Source organism: Paroedura picta, chromosome 3 (assembly GCF_049243985.1).
Source record: "Paroedura picta isolate Pp20150507F chromosome 3, Ppicta_v3.0, whole genome shotgun sequence".
NCBI classification, from domain to species: Eukaryota; Metazoa; Chordata; class Lepidosauria; order Squamata; family Gekkonidae; genus Paroedura; species Paroedura picta.
The window spans coordinates 40,451,899-40,474,842 of NC_135371.1; the positions used below are offsets into that span (position 1 = coordinate 40,451,899).

Genomic DNA, 22,944 nt, shown 5'->3' on the forward strand with positions numbered 1-22,944 from the left:
ACAGAAATCCCTGTCCTCCCCAAGCTCCACCCTCAGATCTCCAGGAGTTTCCCAATCTGTACTGACAACTCTACCTTCCCATTGCCCGTTGGTGGCCAATGATGATCAGGCAACCCTATGGAGAAGAGTATAGAAGAGATTAGGGGTTACACAATGTACCCTGATCCCAAGCCAGTTGGGGTTCTAAAGGTTATTGTTGGCTGTGATACACACGTCATCTGTAGGGCCAGATGCAGCATCTCTCTCTAGATTTGGGGAAAGTTTTGCCAATCACTTCAGAGAACCTTTTTCTTGCATCTAAGGCTAAGTTCAAATCTAATTTTGTGGCCCAATCTCCCACTTAACAAGATGGTTTCAGAATTCTAAACCTAAATGAAACAGTGTACTGAATTTGAGGCCACTCCTATTATATAGCAATTAATTAGTTGTGGACTAATCTTTGGTTCCTTTGCTCTTGCAAGAAGTAGAGAGAGCAGGAAGAACTGTATATTATGGAAATGAGGGCCATGCTAAAGCATTAACAGTTTCAGCTGCTTTTCACAAACTACCCTCGGGAACTTGGTCTAAATGAGATTGAGTTGTGGTAAGAATGTTCATAATCCTTTTGGAATGAAAGGAGGAGGAAGACAACTCTGCCACGTGCCACTGAATTTGTAATGGCACCCAATCCCTCTATATAAAAGTAGATGAGCAAATCAATAAAGATTGCTAGTTTCAATGCTGGGATGGGGGGATTCAATTTTTTCTGCAAATATGGGGGGAAGGGAAGTCTGCAGAATTTCCGAAGTACCTAAATTTGAAGATGAAGACAACCTTAATTTCCAAAATATATTCAGTAGAACTAAAACTTGACAACGTACCACCATTGTATGTGACTTGCTCCACAAAAGGTCCATATGCACACATGAAACTGCCTTACACTGAGTCAGAACACTGATCTATCAAGATTAGTATTGTCTGCTCAAGATGGCAGCAGCTTTCCATAGTCTCAGGCAGAAGTATTTGACATCACCTCCTACCTAAGTTTTTTACCTGGAGATGCTAAGGATTGAACCTAAGACTTTCTGCATGAAAAGCAGATGATCTGCTTTGGAACTATTCCCCCACTCCCCACTCCGACATGGAAAATGGTAGTGAAACATTGGCTAAATATATTAACAATCTTAGAAAACTGTTTCTCAGTTATACTCCATGGAAGATATAAAGAAGGTTTTAGGAAAACGTAAGAGCTGGAGTTCTGATTCTTGAACAGTAAACTATAAACATATCTAGTCAAATGGCCCCCTTAAACTTAATTGACAATTAATGCTTAGACGGACCCATTTGTTTATTAAAATATTTATATCCTACTTTTCAAAATGACTTGCAATCAACAAATGCCAAAAAGGCTAGGCACATAACCTTTAAGCTATTATCAACCTTTAATCTAAGAACCATAATAGCCCTATTTATCTCTCTTCCCGCACCTGCTAACCCATAAAAGCCTCAGGCTCCATCAAAAGCCAAATAGGGTAGCTATGAAATGCATCCAAAAGCATGCCAGCCTGGATTCTATCCCTTCTTCTTGGACGCTGTTTCAAGAACAAGTGTCAAAGGTGAAAATAACCATGCTCAAGTTGCAACAAGCTATATTTATAGGTATGAATGATAAGGACCTGAAAACATCTAGGTGCATGGGTACATTCCAGGAAAGACAGATCTTCAGTTTAATGTATCTCATATTATGTAGAACTTTACAAGCTATGCATTAGTACCTTGATCTGAGCCAAGAAACATGTAGTTAGCCAATGAACTTGTCTAAAAATAAAAGCTCATACTTGCATGCTCTAGTCAAAAGAAAAATTTGTTTTCAGTACTTGTAGCAGTTTCTGAGTTGTCTTCAAGAGCATATCTGTGAATCAGGTTCTATGAACAGATTTTAAAAAGGGTTTTTTAAAGTCTGTAGCCCCTTTCATTGCAGACATATAATGGAAAAGGCATACCTCCATAACAAAAGGGGATAGTTAATTTAAAAAAATTAAAGTTAAGTTAACCTGATACACATACTGCTTTAACTGTGTATAAGGATAGTCAGCTGCAATTTTTTGAAAAAAGCAAACATAAATGGGCCTGGTGGTATGTGGGGGTGGGGTGGGAGGTGGAATGGGTCAGGGGAAAACAGAAAAATATGCCATGTGGAATCCCTGTTGTTACTGCACTGTATTGAGCAGCAGCAGTCATTCCCTGCTGCAGATTCATAGTGGTCTCTCAGGAACATAGGGACTCATAGGGACAAGAAGCTCATAGGGACAAGAAGAACTGAGTCTCAACAATACCAAGTGGCCTGTTCCACCAAAGGCAGCAGAAAGGTCAAGTACATACAGAAAAAAGGCACATTTCTTTTATACAGCTGTGAGTGGAGATTGTCTGTCACAAAAACAAACACAGTCTTCACCCCAAAGCCAGGCCTGAAGCCAAGTGTAAATGGCTGAACAAACGATTAAATATTTGTTTCCATTAGGTCTAAAAATCTCCATGTTAAATCATGTTATTTAAGTATTTAAACCTTTGTATAAACTCTCTTTGGAATTAAACAATTGGCAGAGGCCAAACTATATCGTCACCAAGCTCTAGGGCAGGGGTAGTCAAACTGCGGCCCTCTAGATGTCCATGGACTACTATTCCCAGAAGCCCCTGCCAGCAAACGCTGGCAGGGGCTCCTGGGAATTGTAGTTCATGGACATCTGGAGGGCCGCAGTTTGACTACCCCTGCTCTAGGGAATTGGACAAACCAGCTCACAAATTAAAGTTTGTGATGAAGCATGTGCTTCATGAAGTCAAGCATGGAATTTCCACTGCCCTTCAAGCTGTTCATGGTGGCTCATCAGCAAATACATTCCCAGACAGATTGTGTCTGTTCAATAAAAATATCTACAAAACTTCAAAGCAACGACTTGGAGCGCGCATAAAGAAGCATCCACGGGAGGTCCCCTGTGTCTTTTATGTCTTTAGCTTGCACAGGATCAATTCTATACACTCTTAAACCTCATCTGTCAAAATGATGATCAGGAGTATATAGAACAGATCCTGTGCAAGCCAGAGACACCACACTCACAGGGAAGCTCGGGCTGACTTTCTTCTGTCTGTCCTCCAAATTTACTGAGGATTGGATTTATGGCATGCAAGTTACTTCCTCACTCAGTAAGGTACCCCTGGGAAAGTACTTTCTGGGGAAATCAGGTGTGTATGTATGTGTGTGGGGGGGTGGGCTTCTACCATTTTTACCAAAGTTCATGCCCACCCCTACTAAGCACTGGAAATACACTTGGCTGTTTACAAGACATTTGCAGCTTATAAAGCTACAAAACAAATCTAGCACAGGTTTAAATTTCAGGGATAAGTTGCAATACATAGGAAGATACTAGGAGATAATTTTAGGTTTTCTAGCAATATTGAATATTATTTAATCAAATGGTTCAAATTTTAAAAATCAGCATAAAACTATCTCCTCCATGAGTAAGATGGAATTACCTGCGTAGTTGTATTAAGCACAGGGAAAGAAACATATGAAACAGCATTTGGGAGCATGACACAAAAGTTCCCTAGTATTCAATCATTTCTGTATTTGTTGCTGGTTCAAAATTGGTCTGTGAAAGTTGCAAAACAAAATTAACAATGCGAGCTCCAGTATCCAGGCTATTCGTTTTCACATTTCCCGCAGTGAGCATACGAGACATACCTTTCCATGAGAGGTTCTATGAGTTTCACACTAAGATACCCCTACACAGATAAAAAGAAAGAACACCAGAGCTGGAATACCAATAAGGAACAGCTTAATTCTTCCCTACATACCAGACAGCATTAAGAATCTCCTCACAGACTGCAGTTCATGGTGGTCCTCCTTATTTATCGAAAATGAATCTATACATCTTTAGTAGCAGTCTGAATGCTAGGCAATTTAATGGAGAGAGAGAGAGAGAGAGAGAAGACTACACCGGACTCTGAAACACACTGTCATGGCGAATTGGCCCATTACTGCAGAGGTTCAGCCCTTCAAAAGCTCAAAAATTACTCCACTAATCTAAGGAAAACTTCATAGAATATCATGGAAGGGACCTCCTGGGTCATCTAGTACACCCCCCTGCCTTATGCAGGAGATGAAACCCTGTTGGGAGAAAACCTGCCTTAGCATCTGCAAAAGAATTATTTCACCTTGGTGGCACACCAGTTCTTAAAGACTGCTTGCAGATTATTTAAAACATTAATATATTTTTTGTTTATTGGATTTATAACCCACCACTCTTGAAACCGGCTCGCGACGGGTAACAACTATAATCCAACAATAAAACCCCACCAAACCCCATTAAAACCCCAGTCAACAATATTACAACACCAAACAGATGGCAAAACTTCATATGGGAAAAACCTTATGAGGAGGGCTCAGGGAGAGACCAACCTGCATCAGATGTCCAATGCCTATATCAAGGGGGGACCAATACCACTTGCTCCAACAGTGGCCCCGACCATATACCTGGTGGAAAAGCTCTGTTTTGCAGGTCCTACTGAAAGCAGAAAGCTCTCCGAGGGCCCACAGCTCCTCCCGGAGCTCATTCCACCAGGTAGGGGCCAGGGCTGAAAAGGCCCTGGCCTTGGTCGAGGCCAGGCGAGCATCCCTGGGGCCAGGAATAACGAGCAGATTGGTACCAGCCAAGCACAGAGCTCTGCAAGGGACATAGGGCGAGAGACAGGCCCACAGGTATGTGGGCCCCAAACCACAAAGAGCCTTAAAGGACCACACCTTGAAACTGATCCCACGAAGCTCCACAGTATACATTGAACATGCTTAAGACAAGGGCAGAGAGGATGTCTGGGAGCAATATTGTCAATGGCTGCCATTAGGTGAGACCGCCAATCCACCACCAGGGCTGTCAACAAGTCATCAGGAGGCATTGGGTCCCGCAGAGCATTCCAGAATCCAACAGGATCCATTAGTCTTTGTGGGAGGGCTAAAATCTGCCCATCGCCCATATAGGGGAGGGGTAGTGTTTGAAGTTGGTCCTGCAGGGCATAGTGGTCTGACCATGGCATAGCCAAGACCACTCCCAGAACCACCTCTATCCCAGCACAGAAGAACAGATTGAGTGGTGGGCCCAGAAACAACTTGCCAGAGTCCCAGCATCTCGATGGACAACACAAGGTCCGAAACAAGTCATGATGACAGTGCATCCACATGGACATTGAAGACCCCCCAGGACTACTAGACGGGGAAAATGCAACACTCAAGTGGCTACCACCTCCAGCGGGTTAAGCAGGGCATCTGATTGCATTGGGTGGTCAGTACACCACCCAGATGGCCAAACTCTTGACCCATCCAATAAAGGCACACTCAACTCCATCGATCAACAGCTCTGGGAGAGCCCTATAGGAGGATGACTTCTGCATAATAATCGCCACCCCTGCACCCCTGCCACAGACCCAAGATTGGTGCAAAACCAAGAATCCAGGTAGGGCTAGTTCTTCCAAGCAGACTGTTTCGCCATCCCGTGCCCAGGTCTCAGTAATACAAGTGAGGTCGGCCCCAGACTCCGCAATGAAATGCTTCGGAGTCAAGGCCTTGTTGTTAATTGACCTCGCATTGCAAAGGACCAATTTCAGATCCTCCCTAGCCTCCAACCGCAATATCTTGAGATGGGACAGAGATTAGAAGAGGAGCAAATGCACCTAACAGCCCAGTTGTGTCACCATGGTTGGGCCCTCAGTGAAACAGCTCTGCTCCCAGCTCTTCTATTGTCCAGTTTCCGTCCCCCACCATAACACCCACATCCCATTATAACTGGGATCCTGGCCCCATGAGGGCCTCCCCATCCAACATCTCTCCCACATACATGTTGTGATTCAAAGGGGTAGACAGAACCCACTATCCTATCTAACTAATTAACCACTAACTACACCTACCCCCCCAAAAAAAACCCCTCAACCCTCCCAACCTACTTACTACTATACCTGCCCTACCCTACCTCCCCCCACCCAACAACACTAACTGGCATATTGCCTACTGACTAAGGGGGCAGGCTGGATCCCACCAAATAGGGATCTCCAGCCTATACTCCCTCCACCGACTCTACTGAGATTCCCCCCTAGCTGGCTAACCCCCCTCCACTAACAACATGTCCCCCCCCCACTTATCATCTGCTAAGACTAAGCCCACAGGAAAAGATTGCAATATGCAAAAGATCAAAGTGCAGTAACAATCTTCACCAGCAAATTGTTTTATACCCAAAGTAGTACGTATCTTGAGACACTATCACAAAATATACTCAAAATGCTAAAGTGACCGAAGTTAACATAGTCATCTACCAGTGTAATTATAAGAGATTTACCCCTCTAAGACAGAAAGTCAGCATATATATCTTTTTAGAAAGACATTTTTTTAAAGTACTTGTTTAAAAAATTCCACAAGAAAAATACATATGGACTAAGATAGCCCACGAAAGTTTGAACTATCCAGAGGCAATGTGAATTTGAGATTTGACACTCAAAAAAAGTATAAATGGAAAATCAAAGCATCGTGAAACAAAACGACACTTAAAGTAACACTGAGAAAGAGGCAAGTGTTGAAATTAGCAGCCCGGCATGCCTGGATATTTGCGGGTGCTACATCACCACAAGTGTGTATAGGTGTTATCTCCTTGAATGAGATGCCTCTTTTCGTCTTAACCCGGGCGCTGCCTGCTGACCCCTGCTCTGTCTCTCGCTTTGTCCTCTCACTCATTGCACATTGCCTTCCGTGAAGACACATGTCTCTGTAGGTCTCTCCTGTTGAGACAAGGCCCTCATATTCCCACACGCGTGATGCCAGACAAGCTGGCCATTTGTGGTAGGAAAAATACTCTTTAGATTAGGTTTCTTTCTTTCCTCTCAACTGCAACCTGAATGTGAACAGGATCTACTTGAATAAATGGAAGTTTTTTTGCAATCTACGCCTTGGTGGCGCAGGGTGGTAAGGCGCAGGGTGGTAAGAGCCTCTTGTGGCGCAGGGTCGTAAGGCAGCAGAAGTGCTGTCTGAAGCTGTCTGCCCATGAGGCTGGGAGTTCGATCCCAGCAGCTGGCTCAAGGTTGACTCAGCCTTCCATCCTTCTGAGGTCGGTAAAATGAGTACCCAGCTTGCTGGGGGGTAAATGGTAATGACTGGGGAAGGCACTGGCAAACCACCCCGTATTGAGTCTGCCATGAAAACGCTAGAGGGCGTCACCCCAAGGGTCAGACATGACTCGGTGCTTGCACAGGGGATACCTTTACCTTTACCTTATGCCTTGGTAGATGTATGTACTAAACTCAGTATCACACTTCTATAGTTGGGCAAAACTCTGCTATATTAACCAAATATTCCAACAGTGAGACTTCAAGGGGAAGGGAGTTCCAAAGGCATAGATAGCTCCGCAGTGAAAGCCCTAGCACCAACTGCAATACAGAAGGTTGTGATTCCTGCAGAAGAGTCTCCCCAGAAGGTCTCCAAAGATAGGTCAGTTTGTATGAAAGTCCTTCAGATCTACCCTCTCTCTCTCAGGAAGGGTCACTACAGCTCAGCTCCAGCTGCTCACTTCCCTCCAGTGAGAAAGGAGCAGACACACAGCACAAACTGATGTCTGGCATCTTGGCATCAGAAGGAATATTTACAAGCAGGAGCAAAAGATAGTTTGCAGGATGGGTAAATTTATTCCTTTTGAAAAGAAAGGGAGAAATGAAATTGTGTTTAGAAAATGCAGAAAAGCCTCAAATGCTACAAGTTCCTTAGGCAGTCAAAGCCCAACCTATCAGGTATTGCACAATGCTCAAAGTGCCTGTCCTCAATGAGTCAGAAGAGTCTGAAAACATACGGGTTGTAATTATTCCACTAGAGAGAGAGACTTTAGTTTTACTGCACAGAAACAATTCCAAAGCAATCAAGGACCCGGACCAGGGCTGCTTCCACACCAGGGTGATTTTCCCTAGTAGTCTAGTTGCTGATGTGGCTCTGTGTGAAATTGCCCTTGCAACAGAGCTTTCAGACAGCCTAAGGTAATCAATTCTATCTTCATTTTTAGCCTTGTTTCTCTTTCACACCTAATTTGCATTGAAGCCCACCCTCCACTCTGTGATCACAAGACGCTCAAGATTCTCCACCGCCCCAGTTTGTTTTTAAATTTTGAGCACGGGAATTGCAATACTGCACAGAAATAATATGAAAGCATTTTACAACTTTTTACAGTCCTCCAATGATCCCCTTCCCCTCCCTAAAAGACATGGAAAGCAATGGAGTATTCTCTTCTGTTTAAAACGAACACCATGAATAACTCTGAATAGGAGTTATATAAACAAGTTTCTGAAAAGAATCTTATTTGCAGTGCTTTCAATAACAGCCCTCCCACCACATACACAGAGACACACATTTAAAATTCTCTTTTGTTATGCTAATTGTTGGGAATCACGGGCTGTACTCCGGACAAGAAGCCACTATTAGGACAGAATATGGAGAAAACAGGAGTAGTTTCCAATTGACAAAGCTGTCAGACAGCTGTATTTTGACAAAGCTGCATTTTATCTCCCTATCTCTTCACTATATGTAGGATATATCATAAGGAAAGTTGGATATGTAAATTATAACACATTACAGGCAAAATAAAAATAGTGAAAACCTGAAGCAACTATTGATGGTTAAAGCAGAAATTACCAAATCAGGATTACAGCTGAACAGCAAGAAAACAAAATCACTACTGGGAATTTATACAATTTTAACATTGACGATGAAGACACTGAAATTGTTCGAGGTTATCAACTCTTTGGAAGCATCATCAACCAAAAGGAGATGGCAATCAATAAATTCAGAATAAGACTGAGACTGGGAAAGGCAGCCCTGAAGGAACCAGAAAGATAATGTACTCAAGCCTCTGTAGGGTAAAATTAAAAATTAATATTTATTAAAATTAAAAACCCAAGTCTTAAAATATAGCCTCATTAAAATCTAAGTGTCCATTCATGCTTATGCCACCACTGACCAGGCGCATTTTGACATTGCTGCCTTTATCAATGGTCAGGCATAAACAAAGCAGCATGCATAAAATACAGGGACAGATATATCAAATATACCGCTGGCTCCTTTACATACAGTGATATAAGAGGACACTAAGGACCTTAATCGATTCTATGGACCAGGAGGCCAGATAAAATTCTTTGAGGCCTCTCATGTATCTAAAGCAGGCCCTGGTCCAGGTGAGCGCTTCCAGTGTCCAGTGAGTGTCCTATAGGAACCAGCCTAAGTGTAAGGATGGTGACCAAGATAATTCCTACCATAGTGTTCCCCATTACTATGTATGCATGTGAGAGTTGGACAATGAAGAAAGGCGGCAGGAAGAAAGTTGGTTTATTTGAAATATGGTGTTGGAGGAGTTTTATGGAGATCACGGACTGCTTAAGTAAGTGGCCTCTAGAGCAAATCAAGCCTGAATTCTATCTAGAAGCTAAAATGACACAACTGAGGCCATCATACTTTGATCATACCATGAGAAGACAAACCTCACTGGAAAAGACAATGGTGCTCAGAAAAGCTGAAGGCAGTGGGGGAAAAGGAAGATCCAACTTAAATTGGATTGGCTCAATCCAGGAAGCCACAGTCCTTAGTTTGCAAGACCTGAGCAAGGATACAAGTTCCACTCTATACACTCCTGAACCAACACCTGTCAAAATGACCAAGCTAGAGACTTCCCCGGGATGCTCCTGCACACACCCTCCAAGTTGTTGATTTAAAGTTATATAAACATTTTGATTGAGATAGTCTGCCTGGGTTTAAACGGGTTTAAACTACATGTAGAACAGTATCAGATATCAGGAAAACAATACCAGCTAGATATCAGGAAAACAAGTGGAATCGACTGGCTAAGGAAGTGGTGAGTTCCCCCTCACAGGCAGTCTTCAAGCAGCTGCTGGACAGATACTTATCCTGGATGCTTTAGGCTGATCCTGCGTTGAGCAGGGGGTTGGACTGGATGGCCTATATGGCCCCTTCCAACTCTATGATTCTGTGATGCTACTGGATTTCAGTCTAGCTTCTATACTGCAGACCAGCACGGCTACCAACTTGGAACTGGTTGAAGGCAGCTGTTCTCTCAGGTTGCCAATAACTTTATCATTGGAGATGGAACAAAAATTACCCATCTCACATTTCCGAACAGAGACACAACACTCAACTGCTGAAAATTAAATGTCTCTGACACTTCCTTACATAGCCACCACACCTATTGTTTTTCATGAATAAAATGCCAATGAAAACGTAAGTAGTTCAAATCACACCCAATTTGTCTGCTGCAGAGCATGTACAGCATCTCATTAAAGTATACAGTACTCACCCTGCAACATTCCTTCTGTGCCTTGGGACAGGAATTCATTACTAGAAACATGAGGCTGAGAAATTTACCTGCAAACAGAGACACTTGCAGGAATACAGCAATTGCAAAACACCTAACTGGTAATCTACCTTGAAGACAGATTCAGGTGAGTAGCTGGGTTTGTCTGAAGCACAGGAACAAAATTTGAGTCCATTGGCATCTTTAAGACCAACAAAGTTTAATCAAGGTATAAGCTTTTGTGTGCTTGGTCTGGTAACTTACCTGGAAGCAGAGCTCCTTTGTAAATAGGGACAACTCCAACCTAGAAACCAACTCACCAGAGGATCTACTTGCAGAAACGCCTCTAGTAAACCATGTCAAACAGCAACCTGGACACTTTCTCTTTTAGCAACTGAACTGGGGTAGCAAGCACCACACCTTCTCCCAAGTAAATCTTGTATTGCTCTTTGCAGTCCACGTGCACACACACAAGAAGCAGATGGGAATACATCAGGGTAGGAGAAAGTAGAAGCATTTGTCCCTCCTTGTCTGAAAGTCAACATGGCCTTGGCAAATACCAAAATAGATCACACCAACTCTTGGCAGGATCTTCTAAAATAAACTCTTGAACCTCTAAAATGGATTCCCAACCAGAGGTGGGGGGGAGGAGGGGAAAAAGGCTTTCCCATTCTGCCTTAAAGAGCTCAGCCACAAGCTGGGGAACTGGCTACTTCTATTGCTCCCCCTCCCCACTCCTGAGGGTGAGTTCTCCCATTATTTTTGCGCCTGGGAGAGACTGGAGCCTGCACATCTACTCCCATCTTAAACTGCCTGTCTCCCCACCCCCGCCCCAGTTCTCCTCAAGCCTGCCTGTTAACACAGGTGGTGATGTCACTTCAGGGTCGAGGGGAGGCCAAGCCAGTCAACATCACTTCTGGGGCGCCTTGAAGCCTGAAAAATTATTTTAGGAGCTCCTCCATGGCCAAAAGGTCGAAAAAGGCTTCTTTAAAAGCGCACACACCTTCTATCAGCCTTAATTCCTAAACCAAACAGAATTACAGTTGCAAAAGTAATTTTGTGTAAGTCACTCTAGCATAAGGATACAAGCTTAGAATAAGATGGACCTGATCCAGCATCCTAGAATTCACACCTCTCATCTGCATCCTAGCACCGCAGATCTGGTGATGCTTTCTTGATGAAAAGCATATGGCTTCTTAATTCACACTCGTGCTGGTTGGGAGAGAAGAAAAATCATATTTAACAAAACCTAACTTCCAACATTTTGACAAAATATCAAAGTGTTTCCATTACCGCTACAAATATTCAAATATATAAAGTCTAGATTCTTTGTACAATTTTTGGTCAAAGCATTAAAGCTGAAATTTTGTACTAGTTATACAAAGCCCATACAAATGTCTGTAATTGATGGAATGATTGCCCCAATATTCATTAGCAGAGAGTTTCTCCATAACCTATTCCATACCATCCTAACCAACCCTATATATATAAGTTTCGACAAGTCACAACTGACAATGCAATCTCAGCAGGCAGTTTTCAAGACAGGTGAGAAGCAGAGATGGTTTCTATTGCCTCCTTCCTACACTAAGTTTTCCATGGTGGTCTACTATTCAATTATTGGCCCTGCTTTAGCTTCCAAGATCTGATGAGACTGGTGTGAGAATCTCCGATGGCTCTCAATAACCAGGTCTCATTTAGGAAAATAAATCACTTTATTGAAGAGAAACTATTAGGTCATCATAGGGTCCTTGCTAAGACTGAGGCTTCTACACAAACACCCCCTTATCAACCCAAAGCCCTCAGCCCCACCCAGCACAAAATGGTTCGGGTATGAATGGCCCATGCTGATGCAACAGCAGTCTGGGTTTCATGGAGTCCCTGATAGTTCCCAGGGCAGAGAGTGTAATTTTTCACACTTAAGATCTAACATAGGATGGGGTCAGCTACAGAATTACAAACACAACTCTACAGGGTCACGGGGCCCTGAACAGATTGCAAGGCAGAGGAAATAAAAGTTGCAACATGAAACATCAAGTAAGACATACAGCAAAACTTCAATCACGGTTTTGATAACTGGGCTATATCATGACACTTTCCCTCCCCAGTTTAGCCTACCATGCATAAAATTATCCTAGGCAAATAAATGCTGTAGGGTCAAAAGTAGCAGTTGCCATTTGCTTGATCTAATTACAGAATCCTTCCAGAATTCAGTCATAGCCACATCCCAATCAACAGTATTAAGAACCTTTATTGGAAAACATTTTTTTAAAGTGAACACTAAACAAAAATAGACTTAATGAATTTACACAACTTAATCAGTGTAGATCATTCTGGTAACACCATCACAGAAATAATTTCATAACCCCAAAAAAGTAACACCACAAATAAAACATCAGAAATATGGAATTTTTAAAATCTCCTCTAAATGGAAAGCTAGTAAACTCCTCAATCCAGGAAAGTTTTGTCAACGATCTAGGATTAGCCCCAGATCTTTTAATTCAAGTATACACATAGATCATATTTGAAAGACTGCCTACTCCCTTACAAGCTTACTAGACAATTATAATCAGCTTCTGAGAGTCAGCTTCAGATGTCCACGGCAGGTAGAAACACAGCAAAAGTCCTAGTCAATCATGGCACCAAATTCAGGAAGACTCACCTGTCCCCTGCCATCTTGCATCAGCAGGTGAAGACTATTTGGTACTGTCCACATTCTATCAGTGACCCCTCCTTCCTGCCCTATGTTTTCATTGTTGGTTTTATGTGTATGTATTTTATTGTACTTCATGCATGCTGTAATTTGGTTTTAAGTGTTTTGATTTTGTGTTTTGTTTGGTCTTAATAAACACTCATCTTAAATCCATTATGCACGTGATTAGCCTGCTTACTCCCTTGGTGGTCCTGATCAGAGCTGTAAGATTCACTATAAAATATTATTATCATTATGATTATTATATACATTAGTAGGATATTAGAGACAAATCGGGAATGGTTGGGAAAACTCTGGGAGAGAGACAATATAGAGAGAATGAAGAAGATACACATACTAACCATAAGAGTTGGCGGGGGAAGGGAGAGAGGAAGAGAAAGCAATATTCTGGCTACTTTTAATGCCCTGGATCCTGTCAACATCCCTTGCTTTAAACCGGAGTAGATGTACTGAAGCCAACAGGGCTACTTTTGTGCAGGGAGATCATGCCTGGACCATTTGTTCCAGGGCAGGCTTGGACAATGCTAACAGCTTCATCATGTAACAATGCTTAACTCTGAAGTGAAGAATACGAAGAAAACCAACCTGTCCGTAGTTGTGATGAGCAAATGAGCAAACAAGCTGACAGAATGGACATGATAAGGTATGAAGAAGGATTATCTTTAATTCAGAGCAATATATAAAGCCAAAACCTGGACCAGTTAAAAAAAACAAAACATGTTTTCACAGTGTCTTAACTACAATGAATTTACTGGTTGTCCTGGGCCACCGGGATATACACCTGGCCTTGACCAGGGCTTTTTTCAGCCCTGGCCCCAACTTGGTGGAATGTGCTCCCGGAAGACCTAAGGGCCCTGTCAGAGTTGTCAGCTTTCTGCAGGGCCTGCAAGACGGAGCTCTTTCACCAGGCGTACGGGTGAGGCCAGAGCGGTACCTGGTGTTGCCATCTGAGGATCTCTAAGTTAAAGCCAACTAGGTTCCTCGCTCGCAGGTAGAGAGAGAGTCTGACCCATGCTGAACAGGGGATGGGCTGATATTTTTTACTGTCTGTCATCTTGTTATGTTATTATTCTATTACTAGATATTAAGCCCGCTGTGGGCAAAATACAGCGGGCCCTAGCATGATGGATGGGTGGAGGGATGGGGTGAAGGAAGGAGGAAAAGGAGAAAGAGAGACAGAAAGACAGAAAGAAAGGGAGGAAGATAGAGACAGAAGAAGAGGGAGAGAAACAGGTAGCCAGAAAGAGGCAGATGGAAGAGAGGGAAGAAGGGAGAAAGGGAAAAACAAAAGGAATGCTGGGAGGAAGGGAAGGAGAAAGGGAATGCTGGGAGGAAGAAAGGGAATGCTGGGAGGAAGGGAAGGAGAAAGGGAATGCTGGGAGGAAGGGAAGGAGAAAGGGAATGCTGGGAGGAAGGGAGGAACAGAGTAAGGTAGGTGGCCTTGGGACCTTCTGCTGGGCCCAGGGGCAGGCTCGGCTGCCCCAGGGCCCAGCAGAAGGCTCAGGACGGGGGCGGCGGGCTTTGCGGCCTACTGCCGGGCCCAGGGGCAGGCTCGGCTGCCCCAGGGCCCAGCAGAAGGCTCGGGACGGGGGCGGCGGGCTTTGCGGCCTACTGCCGGGCCCAGGGGCAGGCTCGGCTGCCCCAGGGCCCAGCAGAAGTCCCGGGAAGGGGGCGGCGGGCTTTGCGGCGTACTGCCGGGCCCAGGGGCAGGCTCGGCTGCCCCAGGGCCCGGCAGAAGGCTCGGGACGGGGGCGGCGGGCTTTGCGGCCTACTGCCGGGCCCAGGGGCAGGCTCGGCTGCCCCAGGGCCCGGCAGAAGGCTCGGGACGGGGGCGGCGGGCTTTGCGGCCTACTGCCGGGCCCAGGGGCAGGCTCGGCTGCCCCAGGGCCCGGCAGAAGGCTCGGGACGGGGGCGGCGGGCTTTGCGGCCTACTGCCGGGCCCAGGGGCAGGCTCGGCTGCCCCAGGGCCCGGCAGAAGGCTCTGGACGGGGGCGGCGGGCTTTGCGGCCTACTGCCGGGCCCAGGGGCAGGCTCGGCTGCCCCAGGGCCCGGCAGAAGGCTCTGGACGGGGGCGGCGGGCTTTGCGGCCTACTGCCGGGCCCAGGGGCAGGCTCGGCTGCCCCAGGGCCCGGCAGAAGGCTCGGGACGGGGGCGGCGGGCTTTGCGGCCTACTGCCGGGCCCAGGGGCAGGCTCGGCTGCCCCAGGGCCCGGCAGAAGGCTCGGGACGGGGGCGGCGGGCTTTGCGGCCTACTGCCGGGCCCAGGGGCAGGCTCGGCTGCCCCAGGGCCCGGCAGAAGGCTCGGGACTTTGGGAGTGGGCTTTGTGGCCTTCTGGCGGGCCCAAGGGCAGGTGAGCCTGCCCCAGGGCCCGGCAGAAGGCTCCCTGGGCGAGGGGAAGCCGGCCGGAGGACTTACCGCTGGGGAAGGCTTCTTCCTCTGAGCGGCAACTCCCCGGCCGGCCCAGGCGAGGCTGGGCCAACCAGCCAATGGGGAGCCGCGCTTTGCGCGGCTCCCCATTGGCTGCTTGGCCCTCGAGTGACACTCGGAGGGCCCAATCAGGAGCCGCTTCGCGGCTCCTGATTGGGCCCTCCGAGTTTTTATCCCGGACAGGGCCCGCCCTAACTCCTCCCCACTTGCCCTTACTCCTTTATTCCTCCCGCTCCTCCGGAGCGGGGGGAGGGTTAAAGATGTTTTAAGGGGTATTTTAGGGGATTTTATCGTATTTTACTGATTTTATAAACCGTTGTGAGACATTTGAGAGCAGTGGTATATAAATAAATAAATGTAAAAATATCAGAATTGACATTAACTGTAAATTGGTTCCTGTCTTTTAACCAGGTTCTGCACTCTTTTCTATTTAAGATTAGTTGCAAACCAGCATTACAGTTGAATGTAAGACTTGTCATTATTTCTTGTATGTAGATTGCACAAGATATGTTTGTTTGTATGTGTTTATTTAACAATTTCTAGCAAAGTCTCAAAGATAGCAACAAAGTCTCTGTATTTTTAAGAAAGCAAACTTGCAGCCTGATCCTTAAAGGATCTTTCACAGAGTTTAGTGATAGCTTCCTGTGAAGTGGACCTTAGTGGGAAACAAGATCTCCTGAAATCAGTACAGTTTTCCTTCTGAGTAAACACTCTTAGGCTGGTATTGCACAACTTCCACAGAAGGGGAAAAAATCCATTCACTGTAGGGCAGCGGTTCTCAACCTTTTCTTCACCACAATCCCAACTTTAGTAGTAGCGGCTGCAGCATGTGCGCAGTGCGCAAGCGGATGGTGTGTGCATGCATGTAATCAAGGTGGCTTAGAGGTGGCCATTGCCATGGCTCTGCCACCACATGCCTGCACACGCCACTGCCGCCAGCCGCAGCCACCGCGGTGGGTAATCCAGCAACCCCAGGGAATGAGCCAAGCGACCCCAAGTGGGGTCGCGGCCCCAAGGTTGAGAACCGCTGCTGTAGGCAACAGTTTAGGCAACAGTTGAAAACACTTTGGATTTCTTGAATTTATGACCTATAAAATGCTGCTTCTTTTTGAAGGGCAATTCAGTAATCATTTGGATTAAAAAACAAAAAACAAATAGGATTGTTTACTTGCTCAATCGTCCTGGCTTTTTATGGTGAATGTCTTGTTCTACTTTTTAAAATGTGATGTGTCAAGTTACTGTTTTTTGTTATTTTTAAAAATTATGTTGTGGGTAACCTTGTACAGATTTTTGGAGAAATTGTGCATACATTCTATGCAATATAAATAATAAAATAAAATGGGGAAAACCATTCCCCATGACACTTCTAGATCTCTGCAACATAGGGAACTGTCCTAAACATGCCTCCGGAGAAGTCTGTCCCATTTTATTAAGTGGGGCTCTCTCCCAGCAACTGAGTGTTCTTCAGGTGGCAGACTTCAAAAGGAATAAACTCAGAGCCTGGACCATGTTGCTTAATGACCTTTCTCAGTAGACCTGGCGGAGTCAGCATTGCTTAATAAGACGTATCCTGTTCTCAGAGAAAACTCTGCAACAACAGAGCCATCAGAGGAAACCAGTATGAAGCCAGAAGTAAATGAGGGTGACAGAAATGCATACTGCTACGCCGCTGCCATATCCCCCTGCAAGACACCCATATAATCACACTACAGGGATCCCCATTCAATCTAACTTTTAAGTAACTCAGAGAAATTTATTGGCCAATATATAAACAAACAAACTTCATTAGCACAGAGTTAAGGCTCCCCTGGGCTCACTCGTTCCCTTCCAGAATATCCTTCCAGCAAAAACTTAAACCTCACACACTCAATAAATAAAAGGCTGAACGCCATTATACCAAAAAGCCATGTCATCTTTATTACAATCATTGTTGAACAAACCACACGCATCCAACACTACATTACCCCATATGCCTCACTCAATTCCCACTTCTCCCTTATTTCAACATACACCTTTAATAGCCCCTCCAACACACACACACACACACACACACACACACATTTACTTTCTACAGAACACTGGCTAGTATTCCAGTGTCATCTCTCCCCTGGTGGACACCAAAACATACAATTCTCTTTTACTAGACTGGTCCCTTGTATCAAATCCCCATTTCTATGCTCTTAACATCCCAATCCACTTTTCGAAATAAATCTCAATGGAGGTAGCATTTCAGCAGCATTCCACTACTCACTTATGTCCTTAAAGTTTGAAGTAAAATACATGAGATGACCATTATATCATTATGATATGATGTTGGCATTCACTGATCTGGATGTTCCAGAAGCAGTCTCTTCCAACTGTATAAATCTACATAAGGTAAGACTTCCCTGAAGGTAGAACATGAAAGGCATAGCCTAACTTGCCAGGAGGGACACTTGCTAATAGCCCTTGCTATTAACTATTTATTTATTCTATGGCATGAGTATAAAATAGCCAGGAGACCCTAAGACTGCCAAGCAAGAGATTTTCAGAGGTCTGTTGTCTGTTCCAATGTATTCCTTGGAGGTTGCCCTTCCAACTGCTAGCCAGGTGTGTCCCTGCTCAGCTTCCAAGATCTGACAGGCTCAGGCTTGCTGAGGCTCTCCAGAGCAGAGTCTGCACTTACTTTGTTTATTCCATTGTCAATCCTGTTGAATTCAGATCGCTTTGAACTCAGGTCTTCCTTTCCTCCCCCCCCCCTCCCCATTGAAACAGGAAAGTCTTCTGCACGTGGTTAGGGAGGCTCAGAAGGTGGGGGGGAGCCAAGCCTCTTTCTTTCTTTTCTTGAAGGGGTGGGGGGAGAGGAGCCAGGCAGGGAGCCTCTTTCTTTTCTTGGAGGGGAGGAGGAGAGGATTGAAAAAGGCAGAGGAGGGAGGAAAAATCCAGGTCCGACAGAAGTTGAGAGAAATTAGGGGCTTCTCCTTTAAGGCAAGCGTGTCACATGACCAGGTGTAGCCTATCAGAGGTTCTCTACCACGGAGCTTTCTTTCCCAATTTGGATATTGAGGATTAACAGCACTCTGAGATATCACACAATAAAGGTAGGGTCACTCCAGATCAATCCTTCTTGCTGCAGAAGGAAAATTTAAATCGCCCAAAATCACAACAGAAATCGCATTCTGTGTAGAGGGCAGGGACTGAATCGATCTGGGGTTGGAATAAAAGCTCCATGCAGTTTACACCCGGGTCAGGTCCTTGCTTTAAGTTTTACCACCAAACCCCAAGCACACAACTGTGAGACTCTAGACTTTCCCTTAAAAAGCTCCCATGTTGCAAAGTTCCAAGGTGAAGTCAGAGACTGAAGATCTCAATCTCATCAAAGATGATTCTAAAATATTGCAGCAGAAAGGAAGATAATTTGATAAGACGTTTCTTTCTACCAACTTAATGCTAGAACTTAACAGGAAAATAGGGCCTGGGGATCCTAACTTGGGTGAGATGGCTAAGAAAGTGAAATTTAATTCCAACAAAATAGAGGCACTACTGGTGGGAGAAAGGACATACCCAGAAACTGAGGTATCTCCTGTTCTGAAAAAGGTTTGTGGCTTTGTGTGTGTGCGCGCGCGTGTGTGTTCCTGGACCTCTTCCTGGAAAAGTAAGTAGCAGCAGTAGCCAGGAGTACCTTTCACTTGTTTTGGTCTTTCCTTGAGAAAAAAGATCTTGCCATAGTAGTGCATGGGATCAGTGGTCCCCAACCCCCGGTTCGGAGACCAGTACCGGTTCGAGGATCAGTCAGTACCGGGCCGCGGCTCCTCCTCATCCTCCTCCCTGGCTGCTGCCTCGTGGGCTGCCCTGCCACTCTGCCGCCAGCTCACCTTTGGTGCTCTCCGGCAGCTGTCATGGCTGGGGGTCTCCCTCGGTATGGCACTGCACAGCTGCTGCTAGCAGCGTCCCCCAGTGGGCGGTGGGAAGTCAGGGGCACCGGTGGAAAAGCAAGTGGAGCAGGGGCTCAGGCAGCAGCAACGTCCCTCGGCAAAAGACTACCCCCCCCCCCGGGCCTCAGTAAAACTGTCAAGCGTTGACCAGTTCCCAGTGTTAAAAAGGTTGGGGACCACTGATCTAGATTACACTACCACAACACACTCTACATGGGGCTGCCCTTAAAGTATGTCCAGAATCTAAAATTGGTTCAGATTGCTCAGCTAAAATTCTGTGTGGAGTGGGTCATGTGAACAGCATCACTGTCATCTCATTCCACCTATACTGGCTCCCAATTTGCTTTTGGCTACAATTCAGTGCTAGTATTGACCTTCAAGCTCTATATGGCTTGGAGGCTGCACATGTTAAGGACTACCTACTCCCATGTGAACCTACTCAACCTGTGTAGTCATCTTTGGTCATGCTTCTGGAATGGCCAATTTCTGAAGCTAGAAGGGTTGCAACCTGGAAAATGGCCTTCTGAGTTGTGGCACTGAAATTATGGGATTCCATCCTTATGGAGATTTCCATGTTCCCTTCTCCATTCTGCCAGTGGGGGGAAACTTGCTTGATCTACTGTTCCCTCGCTAATTCCTTTTGACCCTCCTGACCATTCAAGTATTTTATGTGTTCTATTTTAATTTATATTTATATGCATATTTCAAATTGCGCCAATGTTTTTATTTTTCCCTAATTGGGGGACCTAAGTTGGGGTGAAAGGCAGCTTAAAGCAAATTTCCTAAGAGAAAGCTTATGATTCAGAAAATTTACCATTTAAAGAAGACTTGATTTTACCTTTACCTGTAATGCCTTTGTGCTCACGCAAAAGCTCATACCTGAAGCTAAAAAGCAATTATTGTTCTTGATAAACTGGCCCTTTCAAATGACAAGCAATTAGAAGTCCTATTGCAAAAAAAAAAAAGATAATTTTAAAAACAGCACATTTCTCCTCCTGTAAAACTGCTGTTTCCCTGCACACATTAACATAGCTGGGAGGCCCTCAGCCTCCTGGAAGCTGCCTAGTACCTCCAGATACCTGCACCTACCCCTTCCCTCTGCAACAGCTGCAGCTCCTCCTGGTTGCCTCATCCCCAAACAGGGAGGAGCCATGCCACTGCCCAAGGGAACAAGAAGCCCCTGACACTGCATCTCCACTCATCACTTTCCTGTTCCCATTGGTGGTGGATGGTGTGAGGGAGAGACAAGTTAACCAGCTAAATCCAGGACAGGAGCTAGATCCAAATCCTTGTTGCTGCCCAGAAGCAGATGATAGAGCCCTCTGCAGCTGATCCAGAAAGCTGCCCAATTTACCTCAGAGGGTTGTTGAAAGAATAAAATACAGGAAAGAAGAACTATGTGAGGAAGAAGGGCAGGCTAAACATGTGATAATGATGATGTAAAACAACTAAATCTCATAAACTCTCCTAAGGTTAAAACAGAGGACAAGAAAGAAAAAGGGTAGTACAACAGTATTGCAAATTAAGGCTTCAATGCTATGCATACCTGCCTTGCATAAGCCCCAAGTGAAATAAATGGAACTTTCTAAGCATTTTTAATTGAAAGGCTTAGGCTACACCAAAGTAATGCCTGAGATTACACAATAAAGGAGAAATGGAAGATCAAGATTTTGCTGCAGTAGGAAACTTGAGGGGGGGCATGTTTGGTAATTAGGATAGTGAATAATCCCTCATGTTTTACAGGATTTTGGCGGGTTTATTCAAGCACTGCCATTCTTTCTAACCAGGGATCCTGATACACTATAAATATCTGAACAGCCTTCCACTACGCCCGCCCCCCAGTGCATATCATACAATTTAGAGTTTAATTAGGGCTGTAATCCTAAATGTACATATCAAAAATAAATCCCTTTGAAGTGGGAATTACATCTGAGTAAACATACCTAGAATCTGTGTCAATCCAACTTTTTAAACTTTAAAAATATGCACAATCCTGTCTAGGTTTACTCAGAAGTCTCACTCATTGCAACATTTCTACTCCCATCTGTGCACAGGATTGCATCTCTCTTTTATGCACATGTACTGGAAACTAAACCCTACTGAACTCAGCATGACTCACTTCAGAACCTTGGCTCAGTTTGCCCTCAACCATCCTAAAGTTGTAATCCGCAGTGGTCTGTTCTATGTGGTTTATTTTCAACAGTTAGCCCTGAACTGTGGGATGAGTTCATTAACTGAAAATTCATCTGATGTATGTCTGCTGTTGTATGTCTTGTCAACTAGTTCTTTTTTGTATAATGCCAATAAAAGTGTAAATATTGTGGAATGAGATCCCAATAAAAGTCCATAAGGGAGCAATCCCAAGCAGGTAGCTAGTCTACTCAGAAGTAAGCCATGCTATTTAATGGGACTTACTCCCAGGATAGTATCCTTAGGATTGCATCCTAAACCATCTCCCCCCCCCACACACACACACACACAAACACACATTTCACAAACTTTGTAAATCCATTTGAATCAAGAGGGTTTCCTAGGATAGTTAATTTCACTGATTTTAGTTCTTTGATTTGGTATAGAGAAGTCTGTATCGAAGCTGATATGATTTCATGGTCTGTTTTTATTTGGTCAACTACTTGGATTCGGTTTGCTCAAAGAAAGTCTAATTTGAATAAATGAGAAACTTGCGTCTGAGCTGCATCTCTTTAAATGGTAGATGGAATCACCATCCCCAAAATCATTTATCCCGCGCGGAAAACTTGCAGATCAGTGATTCTAGCCAAAGTGGCAAGCTCATTTTCTGTGTGCAGGGATTGCTGTTGTTCAGAGGTCTTGGACACAGTTTAATCCTCTGATGGGGGAGAGGAGGAAGTAGCACTGTAGTTATCTTACTCCAAATAAACATGGCAGTACTCCAGCTGTGCTGCTGTTTTAATTTTCAACACCTGTTTGTCCTACCAGCACCCTAGCTACTTTGAAGTGGAGTCTACTCCCCAACAGCCACAACTGTTCCTGCAACTCATGACGAAACCTCTGGCTCACAGACACTTCAACAGGGATAAATTATGTTTGTCTTTAAGATGCTAGATGACTCCTGCTCCCGTTTAGGGCAGAGCTTCCCCACTGCAATGGCCTGGTCTGTCAAAAGCCTTGATTGGACATGCATAATCCTGAGTCTCTTGTCTTGCTCTCAGACATACCTTGGAAGCATGCAGGTAGCTCATTCCCCGTCATCCACAATACAGGCTACTTGTGTGTGGATTGTTCACCCCAGCTGGGAGGCTATTGGAAAGAGAGGGTTGTTTTGTTTTCCTTCACGCTTCCCCACAGCATCATGGTGCTTCTGTACACCTCCCGGGCTTTCCACATCTTTGCTGTGACCAAACCTGCTTTGTGGCAATATTTTCGGAAATGAAACCGTAAAGCCAAGGTGGCACCCACATGAAGAGGAAAATCTGCATCTTCCCAGTACTACCAAGTCAGCACCATTTTCCCTACTCCACGCAGGCTCTCCACCAGAGAGCTTCTTTAAAAAAAT

General features: G+C 44.9%; 1 long non-coding RNA gene across 1 annotated transcript in view; it reads right to left on the reverse strand.

Annotated features, from left to right (window-relative positions):
- LOC143831870 (uncharacterized) overlaps window positions 1-20,631 on the reverse strand; it is a 43,579-nt gene extending 22,948 nt beyond the window's left edge. The window contains exons 1-2 of the long non-coding RNA XR_013229001.1: window positions 20,499-20,631; window positions 11,491-11,570 (exon numbers count right to left, since the gene is read on the reverse strand). This is a non-coding gene — a long non-coding RNA (uncharacterized LOC143831870). The remainder of the gene's footprint in view (window positions 1-11,490; window positions 11,571-20,498) is intronic.
- Window positions 20,632-22,944: the final 2,313 nt, after the last annotated feature.